The sequence below is a fragment of the Schistocerca americana genome, chromosome 1 (genome assembly GCF_021461395.2).
Source record: "Schistocerca americana isolate TAMUIC-IGC-003095 chromosome 1, iqSchAmer2.1, whole genome shotgun sequence".
Taxonomy (NCBI): Eukaryota; Metazoa; Arthropoda; class Insecta; order Orthoptera; family Acrididae; genus Schistocerca; species Schistocerca americana.
This window is the reverse complement of record NC_060119.1, coordinates 473,765,390-473,777,764: the sequence shown is the minus strand read 5'-3', so window position 1 is coordinate 473,777,764 and position 12,375 is coordinate 473,765,390. Positions and strand designations below refer to the sequence as shown.

The window sequence follows — 12,375 nt, the reverse complement described above, 5'->3', positions numbered from 1 at the left end:
GTGCCCGATGTCGTGCTGTTTTCTGCTTTCCATGTTTCTACGATAACTATCACTCTGGTTCGTGCAATACTCCAGCTACTTCTGGTCACTAATTGTTAATTATGTGCGATTGTATACCGAACTTTTCAATAAATTGTATCCACTTGAATACTATTTGTGATATTGTGTTTTATTTCAAGTTTTATTTGTCCATGACAAACAACTTTCAACAACTTATTATATGCATAATTGTTGCAACTGATTGCCGGAAATATATATATTATTTTAATTACAAAAAAAAACAAATAATAAAAAAAAGTTGCATGGTGCGAGATTCGATCCGGCGACCTTCGGATTACGAACCCGAGCGCTTACCGCTGCGCCACGACGCTGCAGAAAATTATTAATCGTAGAGAGTATTTCACCGCAGCGGTTTCTCTTAACTGTCGATTTTCTCGACAACGGCTGAGAAGTGCATCTTGGTGCTTTGCCACATTACACCTCTGGCCATGAGCTTTTATTATGCGCAGTATGAATCGAATCTGAAGTTCACAACTGGCGGTCTCCCCTTGTTAGCTCTGAAACGCGTACAAAACAAAAACAAAATATTTTTTAAGCAGTGGCGCCCCACAGATGTGAAAAACCTTTATTATGGTTTGCCGTTTCTACTACCATAAATCCTCATCAGGCACAGGATTTGTGTGGCTTCGTGTGGAACGTTCAACCAGCCAAAATTTTTACTTTGCGTTTTTCGCGTCATGTACAGCGTGATTGAACGTTAGATCTGATTGCACACAAATACTGCATTGAAAAACCTTCCTGTTCCTGATAATGATCTGTAATAGTAGAAACACGTTGCATTACATTGCAGCACCCTCACACACGTAAGAGCAGCAAGAAAATGTTAAGCAAACCAGACAAATGGTGTGCTCCTGACAACATCGCTGATCAGGTTTCAAAAACACTGCGTGACATCTATAGCTAAGAAAATACGTAAGGCAGATCCGAACAGACACACAACAAACACTATGGCAGGACCCTTGATGCAGAGACAAAAAAATGACACAAACACCACAACAACACTAGACACAGGCGCATAACACATAGCAGTGTAACACCTAAAATGGATAAATAAGATAATTATAAGAAAAACGGACGCAGCAGGTGACTGATTCATGTATCTAAACTGTAGTTTAAATATCGTAAAATGACAAGTACAAACGAGACAATCATTATACCGGGTGATAAAAAGATCAGTACAAATTTGAAAACTTAATAGACCACGGAATAATGTAGATAGAGAGGTAAAAGTTGACACATATGCTTGGAATGACATGGGGTTTTATTAGAACAAAAAAAAGTTACAAAATGGCCGACAGATCTCTTGTGCGCGTCGTTTGGTGATGATCGTGTGCTCAGCCGCCACTTTCGTCATGCTTGGCCTCCCAGGTCCCCAGACCTCAGTCCGTGCGATTATTGGCTTTGGGGGTACTTGAAGTCGCAAGTGGATCGTGATCGACCGACATCTCTAGGGATTCTGAAAGACAACATCCGACGCCAAAGCTTCACCGTAACTCCGGACATGCTTTACAGTGCTGTTCACAACATTATTCCTCGACTATAGCTATTGTTGAGGAATGATGGTAGACATATTGAGCATTTCCTGTAAAGATCATCATCTTTGCTTTGTCTTACTTTGTTACGCTAATTATTGCTACTCTGATCAGATGAAGCGCCATCTGTCGAACATTTTTTGAACTTTTGTATTTTTTTGGTTCTAATAAAACGCCATGTCATTTCAAGCATGTGTGTCAATTTGTACCTCTCTATCTACAATATTCAGTGATTTACTCAGTTTTCAAATTTATACTGACTTTTTGATCACCCGGTATCTAAGGAATGCGCCATACAGGGGAGATGAGGCTCAAATCTGTAGGGTCCGAGGCTACCCTCCTGCCTATGGCGCTGGTCAAGGAAGACAGCAACATTCAGACAAACATACAACATACTAGCACACATACTACACGTAGAACTATGTCTAGATGTAGTAGCACAAATAGTGCTGTGGTCAACTGCAAGGTGTAATATATAATAGTAGTTCTTAGACAGTAGAAACAAACACACATAGAATCACTCATGACGTACTTCATTTAGCAATGTATGAAGACATAATTTTGTACGCTACTTCACGTGGGACAGACTCGATGTTTCTGCTGACCTGTAATAGCAACAATACAAACCATAATTTATATGTTACATTTTGTTTTTAACAGTAAAAGAAAATTTGTAGTTCGTCCCTTTCCTATCTTTCTATTATTTTCTTCTATATGACTAAAATTTATTATTTTAACAATTCGTTTCCTCCAAATAATTTACTTTTCTTCATGACTCATTGTTTTATTGCTCAAAACAAATTTTGCTGATAACGTGGAACATAGTACTATTACATGTAAAACTGTAAAATGTACGACGTGCTTTTTAAAACAGCGGACAGTATGTTTTAAATATGAAATAAATCAAATGAATGAAATGAATAGTAGAATATGTAGTAATACTTTCTCTTAGTGGCTGACATAGGTACAACATAATTTTCGATAAAAGCAAAAAATAAGTGAAGAGTGACTGAAGACAGCTTCTTCACTCGTAAATCCTCTAATCTTTGAATTACAACCACAGTATGCGTCGAGACATTTGTACAAAAGCAGCAGTAAAGGAAAGTGAAATGCGTGACTTTCGAGAAGAATCCACATCGGAAGCGCCTCTGCTGAAGCGAGCAAAAGGGGAAAAAGAAGGAGTTCCGCTGACGGGCATACACGCTTATCTGCGGCCGCAGCGTCGCCGGTGGCGACGGCAGCCGGGCGGTGTCACGTGACCGTTGACGTCAATGGTGACCTCGGGCGTGCGCCAGGCTGCGGGCTCCGGGAGGGCGAGCGCCGAGCGGCCGCCGTGCGTGCCTCACAGCCTAGCCGTGGGGGCGTGGCGTGGCGGGCCGCGCCAGCTGCAGGCGTAACGGGGCTCGCGCACGCGCCCGTGGATCGCTTGGGAATCTCGGCGCATCCGCCGGCCACTCCATATCTAGGAGCTTGCCACTGGTCGGGCAGAGCCAATTCGGCAAAAGTACAAGAAAACTCGCCAGTACGTCACTGACATAATTAAGAAAAACGGATGCTCAGCGAATAGCAACGTGACTGTGATCCGGGAAGTAGGGCACGGTGGATGCATGGGTTTTGTCCATGTAACCGTGAAAGACTTCATCTAACTTATACAGGGTGAACATTAATAAAAACTGCAGGGACGTACTCTTGACTGGAAATGAGGGAAGTCACTGATGACATTGCTACTAAAGCAGAGTTATTAAACACGGTTTTCCGAAATTCCTTCACCAAAGAAGACGAAGTAAATATTCCTGAATTCCAATCAAGAATAACTGCCCAGATAAGAAACATAGATATCCTCGGTGTAACAAAGCAGCTTAAATCACTTAATAAAGGCAAGGCCTCAAGTCCAGATTGTATACCAGTCAGGTTCCTCTCAGAGTATGTTGATAAAATAGCTCCATATTTAGCAATTATATACAACCACTTGTTCACGGAAAGATCCGTACCTAAAGACTGGAAAATTGCTCAAGTCACACCAATACCCAACAAAGGGAAGTAGGCGTAATCCGCTGAATCACAGGCCTATATCACTAACGTTGATTTGCAGTAGGGTTTTGGAACATATACTGAAGTACCTCGAAGAAAACGATTTATTGACACAGTCAGCACAGCTTCAGAAAATATCACTCTTGTGAAACACAACTAGCTCTTTATACTCATGAAGTAATAAGTGCTATCGACAGGGGATGTCAAATTGATTCCATATTTTTAGATTTCCAGAAGGTTTTCGACACCGTTCCTCACAAGCGTCTTCTAACCAAACTGCGTACCTGTGGAATATCGCCTCAGTTGTGCGAATGGATTCGTGACTTCCTGTCAGAAAGGTCACAGTTCGTAGTAATAGACGGAAAGTCATCGAGTAAAACAGAAGTAATATCCGGCATTCCCCAAGGAAGTGTTATAGTCCCTCTATTGTTTCTGATCTATATTAACGACATACGAGACAATCTGAATAGACGTCTTAGATTGTTTGCAGATGAAGCTGTTATTTATCGTCTTGTAAAGTCATCAGATGATCAAAACAACTTGCAAAATGATTTAGATATCTGTATGGTGCGAAAAGTGACAATTGACCCTGAATAAAGAAAAGTGTGAAGTTATTCACATGAGTACTAAAGGAAATCAGCTAAATTTCGATTACGCGATAAGTCGCACAAATCTGAGGGCTGTAAATTCAACCAAATACTTAGGGATCACTATTGCAAATAACCTAAATTGGAACGATCACATAGATAATATTGTGGGTAGAGCAAACCAAAGACTGCAATTCATTGGCAGAACACTTAGAAGGTGCAACAGGTCTACCAAAGAGACTGCTTACACTACGCTTGTCCGCCCTATTCTGGAGTACTGCTGTGCGATGTGGGATCCGCATCGGGTGGGACTGACGGATGACATCGAAAAAGTACAAAGAAGGGCAGCTCGTTTTGTATTATCGCGAAATAGGGGAGATAGTGCCACAGACATTATACGTGAATTGGAGTGGCTATCATTAAAACAAAGGCGTTTTTCGTTGCGACGGGATCTTCTCATGAAATTTCAATCACCAGTTTTCTCCTCCGATTGCGAAAACATTCTGTTGGCACCCACCTACATAGGAAGAAATGATCATCACGATAAAATAAGAGAAATCAGGGCTCGCAAGGAAAAATTTAAGTGCTCGTCTTTCCCGCGTGCCGTTCGAGAGTGGAATGTAGACAGATAGCATGAAGGTGATTCATTGAACCCTCTGCCAGGCACTTTTTTGTGAATAGTAGAGTAATCACGTAGATGTAAATGTAGATGTAGAAGGTCCTATGAACATGTGTCCGGAAATGCATCGTTGCCACGGTAGAGGGCGCTGAGGAATGAATGTACCTGTGACTAAGTGTCTTGCGTTCTTTCTGTTGCCGGCTGTGTGACTACCGTAGTGAACTATAAGCGGCAGAATGGCCCTGTATTCCTGTCGGGAAAAACCCGAGATGGTGTTTGTGTACGGCTAAGCTGATGGTAACGGTCGAGCGGCAAAACGGCTATACCAAAACAAGTACCCTCACAGACACCAAATCACATCACACAGTACTTCACGCCCTTTTTGGGCCTTTATGTGATACTGTGTCCTTTCAGGCAGACGAAAGTGCAGGAAGGCGGCTGACTGTGCGTACAACCCATTTGGAGGAGCGGGCTCTACAGGATCTTGATACGAACCCTAGTACAAGCTCAAGGTAAGTGGCCCGCCAACATGGTGTAAGCCAAAGTACGATTAAGTGTATCCTGGATGATAATTGCTCCTATTTCTATCACCCACAACGAGTGCAAGAATTATCAGCAGTGGATTTCAGTCCACGGGAAGAAGTTTGTTACCGTTTCTGCACCAGACCATCGCAGCTATGGGATTTCTATCATCAGTCCTCTTTACCGACGAAACAACCTTTATCAGAAGTGGCATCACCAATCTGCGTAATTGTCATCTCATTTGTGGGCCTCAGACAATCTTCGGGCAATGGTTGAGGCGTCTCATCAGCATCGGTTCAGCATCAATGTGTGGGCAGGGATTCTTGGCGACCAATTATTAATCCACAACGTACCCAGATTTCCTGCACAATGCTCTGCCTGGGTACCTTGAGAATGTGCCTTTGACAATACGACAGGTTATGTCGTTTCTGCATGATGGAGCACCAATCCACTTCCGCATTACAGTTCGTCGGCACCTCAGCAACTTCCCTGGACACTGGATAGGATGCGGAGGCGCTATAGCATGGCCTACTATGTCGCCCTGGATTTTTTCCTCTGCGAATCTGAAAAGCGATGTGTATGCTGAACTAGTTCCTGGTATGCAGATCCTTTAACAGCGGGTTCACGATGCGTGTGACGCATTTCGGAGAGAGACTGGAACGTGCGAAAGAGTGCGGCAATCTATGATGCGACCTATGAACGCATGCATTGCATCCCACGGAGGCCACTTTCATCACCTGTTGTGATGTGGATGCGGTGCAGCTCTGTTCTGAGTCCCGGGATTAATTGCTGTCATTGCACGCACCCTGTCCACCTTTTTCCCTCCATTTTTAATCAGGAATCCGTCCCTGCAGTTTGTCGGTTTTATTAATGTTCACCCTCTGTAAATCCCCCCTACGAGACGACGCATTTTTAACAGGGCACCATAGCCCTATCAGCTAGAATGTTTCTAGCTGGATTAACAAAAAATAGCGAAAAGTTAAGATTTCATGCTTCAGGTGGTCCACATAGTCGTCCTCCCCACTTAGTACAACGCAACAAACCATCATACAACCATGAGAAACTATCGGAAAAGTGCTTCTTTTGAATGTTGTTCAAATAATGCGTCACATTGGCTTGACTGTCGTTTGCGTTGGTCCTTCACGTGAACTTCTGCACTTTGTCGCTTTGTGGCAGATTCGTATTGATAACAAATGGTTCAAATGGCTCTGAGCACTATGGGACTCAACTGCTGAGGTCATTAGTCCCCTAGAACTTAGAACTAGTTAAACCTAACTAACCTAAGGACATCACAAACATCCATGCCCGAGGCAGGATTCGAACCTGCGAGCGTAGCGGTCTTGCGGTTCCAGACTGCAGCGCCTTTAACCGCACGGCCACTTCGGCCGGCCGTATTGATGACACCAAGACTTTTATACAGTGGAAATTACTATGAAATGACGGATGGAACAGCCATGGGTTCGCCAGTATCACCAGCAATAGCGAATTTTTTCATGGAGGATTTTTAAGAACGAGCGTTGAGCAGTGCTCACCTCTGCCCATCATGCTTCTACAGATACGTCGACGACACTTTTTTAATCTGGCCACATGGCAGTGACACGCTGCAGCAGTCCGTCGAACATTTGAATGGTGTACATCCAAAAATAAAATTTACAATGGAGGTAGAGAAGGAAGGGAAGTTACCTTTTTCAGACGTGTTGGTGGAGCGAAAACTGGATGGACGACTGGGCCATTCTGTGTACAGGAAGCCAACGCATACAGACTTGTATCTGCACAGCCACAGCTTCCATCATCCGTCTCAGAAGAGAGCTACGCTGAATACTTTAGTACACAGAGCCAGGACTATTTCCAATAAGGATCACCTCGGTCCCGAAATCAACCATTTGACGACTGTTTTCAAGAGGAAAGGTTATTCTGCCGGTGAAATTAAATCAGTATTGTCAAAGAAAGTAAGACACGATGCCGTCCATAAACAAGAAAAGGACCAACACACAGCGCGGCTTCCATTTTGCGGTGCTACTACAACAAGCAAGATAGGCAGAGTCCTAAAGAGGCAAGGAATAAAACCAGTTTTCCGACCACCTAGGAAAATTAGGAAATGTTGAGGCCAGTCAAAGATAGTCTCGGCTTAAGGGTGCCGGGAATTTATAGTATTCCTTGCGAATGCAGCAAGAATTACATGGGCTAGTCTGTAAGAACCGATGCACCTGAAATACAGGTATTTGGAATAAATAAGCGGTGGCTGAACATAGCCTGCTTAACAAGTATAAGATTTTATTTGAAGAAACGAGAGTAATAGCCCACGCATCGAATTACTGGGACTCTGTGATCCGGGAAGCAGTCGAAATAAGACTCAGCGATAATAACTTTAACAGAGACAACGGCTATGTACTTAGCAACACCTGGAAGAGTGCACTGGATAAAGAAAAATCGCAGAGGAAAACTTCCCGCACTTTCCCTCCTGATTCAAGGGATGGCGCTGCAAGCAATGCGGGATAGAAACTACATCTATGGAAGTAGAGGGCACCACTTCACTACGCGCCATATCGCTGTTGCTTTGACGTATTCCAGCCAATCAGAAGCCTTCCTGTGCATATAAAAGTGGGAGCCTCGCTAGTTTACAGTTTACGACAGTCAGTTTTAGCCCTGACGACGACCATGCAGGTAGTGGTCGAAAGTTTGGAGTTTTATCCTGAATTGAAGCGGCATTTACACCGAGAGATTCTTATTCAAGAAATACGTCGCTAAAGACTTCGTAGCCACCAAGACTTGTCACTCGTGATGTATTTTTTTTTCTTTTCTTATTCAGAAAAGAATAGTCCGCGTCTTGTTTTTCAATCATTCGCAGCAGGAATACATTTTAGAGAATATCTTGAACAATCGATCTACAGATGTTGCTCCGTTGCAATCTGTGACACAGCAACGGTGACACACTATGACCGCACACCCACTACGTAAGACTGCTGCTTACAGCTGACTGGTCGAGTACATATCTGTTGTTTTCAGCTGTTAGTTTAAGCTGCTATCGTAGTAAATACGCTGATATCGATTATACACCAGAAATACAATCAGTCTCGCAACTTTTAGGTCAGATGGTGTATGGAGAATTAATAAGATTAGTGCACAGGCATGCATATGTATAGTGGTAAGCACACCTGAACATGCTTTGAGTGAGATCAATAAAATTTATTGACACAGGGAATGGATATAAGATAGTAATTATGTCAAGTACAGCATACATCGCGAAATTTCATTTAGTACTGCGGTGTGGCACTTTTATGCTTTAAGGTCGGCGCAACTTCCTTATTTCGGCATAATCGTAGTGCCGGCGCTGTTTACCCTGTTCTTGGTATGAAGGACATTCATAGACCCCCAGCGTTTTTTTGCACAAGGCAGTCTAGCGATCTGACGTCATCAAAAATAAATAGAAACGACAGAAGAGAGGGATGAGAATTCTCAACATCTGTTATGCAATCGCATAAGCAAATGGGTGCTGCAAATACACTATGAAACGATGTTACAATACCATGCAGAAAGAATTTAAAAATTTAGTTGACACTGAAAGAGTAAAAAATTGCAACGATCGCATGTCGGGATTGATTGTTCAGTACATCAAGAAGCATTTTGTGCTAAATCTGTAGGCATGTAGCACGAAGAAATTGGTGATATGAAAAGCAAAATTTCTGAAGTCGCACGCATTATTCCACTATCAGTTGCAACTGCTTTTAATGAAACTGAACGAAGAGTATGGAGACTTTATATATTACTGCAAAGTTTAAGTCAAGGGGCATGCCTGGACTTAAACCTCGCTATTGTTGAATATATGAAGGAAAAAAAGGGTGCAGGAATTACAATTAGAAAATCAGGAATGGATTACACGGCTCGCGTTTGATGTGGATTTGACTGCACACTGCCCACCGTAAGACACTGCAAGGTGAGACACAGCTTCTTTCTTATTTGATGCGGATGCATTTGAAAAGAACATCGCGTTATAAAATGGATGCATTATGACAAAAACCACCGTCTATTTCCCTAAGGTCACTGGTGTTAAAGAAAACATGGGGGTTTGAAGAATTCACTGTGGCGTTAAAACAATTACATGGATAGTTTCCTAAACGTCCTGAGGACACTGCCAATCTTACATCTGTTTTCGACCTGTTTTCCATATCGTTTGCCGTTTCAGTTAAAAGCGCACTTGTCCATGTGCAAATGTAAATGAGTGACCTGCAAGGTAATTCCCGTTTTAATGGCGATTCCCCTCACGTTAAAACTGTACGGACAGTTTCGATTACTCATTGATGAGGCTGCAAGAGCGTTACAATATTTCGATCGACATATTCATGTGGAAAACTTTTTTCGGTTATGAAGCTAAATAAGTCACGGTTATGGGGCAACTTGAGTGCGAAATTTTGTAACATTGTCTGCGTATGTCGGTATGCCGACAGCCTGTACCAGATAAAAATCATACAGCTCACCAAAAATAGTAAGATGACACTGATAATTTGTTTTGTTTGTGATACATGTTGTTGACAAATGTGAAATATAAAACCAAGTCGTATTGCAGTGCGACTGCACTGTCATTTAACTGCAGTGCCTTCGCAGTCCCCCCCCCCCCCCCCCCCAACAAGTTGCTCAAGACAGCGAGCCATCGCTGTGGTGGAAATGTGCAGCGAGGCTGAGCAAGACGCAGCCTGTGCGATCCCAAGTCTTGGCCGGCCCTAGTATAGAGTCACTGGTGTGATACCAGCAAGTCTTTCCTGACGGCACAGCAGTCGTTTCACGGTCAGCGAAGGGAAGCTATATCGTCTCTGAAACATGTCCAGAGGGCTCGATAATGTGACATCAAATGGTTCAAATGGCTCTGAGCACTATGGGACTTAACATCTGAGGTCATCAGTCCCCTAGAACTTAGAACTACTTAAACCTAACTAACCTAAGGACATTACACACATCCATGCCCAAGGCAGGATTCGAACCTGCGACCGTAGCAGCAGCGCAGTTCCGGACTGAAGCACTTAGAACCGCTCGGCCACAGTGGCCGGCGGTTAGTGACAGGATGGTTTCTTTGAAAAGGGCATGGCCGAATTATTTCACCATGCATCAACAAAACGAGCATATCCTCCGTCTATAACGACTCCATCATCGACGAAATGTTAAACTCTAATCCTTTTCCAAACTAGCAGAAATGAAGAAGAGCTCTTTGGTACCGAATACGGATATGAAATTGAAAAAGATATTTCTGAAACTGTACGCCTGAGGCACAGCATTGTATTAAAAAAAGGTTGATCACGGGATATCCAGAGAAGAGGAATCTGGAAGCATTTTAAATGTCATGTTATAGAAGGAAATTATGCTATATACGAAGTAGCACCAAAAATTATTTGGGAAGACGTGTACAATTAGCTTGTCCCAGCAGACAAAGAGGCAAGATAGTCGCACGTTGCTGAGGAAACCAGGAATAATTATCATGACAAGAGGAGGAGCAGAAAAAGGTGAAAAGCTATGTGGCAGATCAAACATTGGACTATGTAAAACAGATTATTCAGGACTGTTGGTATAGCAGACACTCAGAGACATTAATAGAAGGGCAAGGTAGAGATGAAGAGTATTAACCGGTTGAAAAACTTGTACTTTCAGAAAAAAGAAAAAACGACTACCACTCATGTTTTATGTCGCGTATCACAAGAAAATAGTCTCCAATAAAACTATTGCGTCTGCTGTAAGCTGCCACTGAGTATAAAATTAAATTTCGAATTTAGTGGCATTTTCCATGCGCAGTATAGTTTTAGTCGCACGTCCAACACATAAACAGATATCCTTTTCGACACGAATGATCATACTACAGTTATTTCCACCTACTGTATGTGTGTCCCCGTTTTTGCATCGTCTTACCGATGGAACAATAGGTCGTTGGCAGCAATTACCATGCTGCGCACAGGCACTGTCGATTTTGATGAGTTTTTACAGGCTTTTGCGAATGACGACGAATTATTTCCTCTCCTTTTAAATATAACGTAACAAAACGAACTACAAAAAAAGTAGACTGGCTCTCAAAAACCTTGTTACGAAACTACCAGGTTTGAACATGCAAGATTCGACTGCTGAAAGTTGCACTTCACTGAGTTTTGCGAATTTGGTACAGAGGAAGGCCGTGGTCAGTTTACACCAAACCTGATTCTCATCTAACGCGTTCACTATAATCGTGGCAGATCTGACGCACACAGTCCACGGCTACTATAAATCGTATACATGACGCATTAACATAAAGGAAACTTGTGAACAAAACGTAGTTTCAAGTATTTTATTAGGTTTAACAAATTTATATACTACGTTTCCTAAGCGAAAACAAAAAATAATTACCTAATTTCTCACGAGAAAACCGGTTAATATCTACGCAGCTGCTAGACTGCAACAACTGAGGCAACACACTTATTTTCTCTGTTCTCGTTTGTTGCACTCTACAATAGTTATCAGCAGAGATCGGAGTTTTTTTTGTAATTACACATTCTTTTCCTTCGCTCCTACGCAAGTGAAAAGTGTAAACTTTCGTGAATTATATTGCCACCGTTGATATATTCCACTTTATCGACACATATTTTTACATGTTTCATTATTATTACATATGTTAACTTAATGCCATATAAAATTACACATTCTTCTTCATGTTTCACCACACACTCAGCTGCTACTATTCGCAATATCCTCGGTGAGGGAGAAAAAGATGCTTCAGCGGAAATCTCCCTACGAATATGTCATCTCCCAAAGTCTGCACCATCAACGTCCTGCGACGCGAAGAGTTAATTTTCCTCTTACATCTATGATTACTCTGCTATTCACAATTAAGTGTCTGGCAGAGGGTTCAATGAACCACCTTCAAGCTGTGTCTACCGTTCCACTCTCGAACGGCGCGCGGGAAAAACGAGCACAAAATTTTTTCTGTGCGAGCCCTGATTTCTCTTATTTTATCGTGATGATCATTTCTCCCTATGTAGGTGGGTGCCAACAGAATGTTTTCGCAATCGGA

General features: G+C 42.5%; 1 protein-coding gene across 2 annotated transcripts in view; it reads right to left on the bottom strand.

The window, feature by feature from the left end:
- LOC124603740 (inositol-trisphosphate 3-kinase homolog) overlaps nt 1-12,375 on the bottom strand; it is a 483,015-nt gene that overhangs the window by 214,981 nt on the left and 255,659 nt on the right. The window lies entirely within an intron of this gene.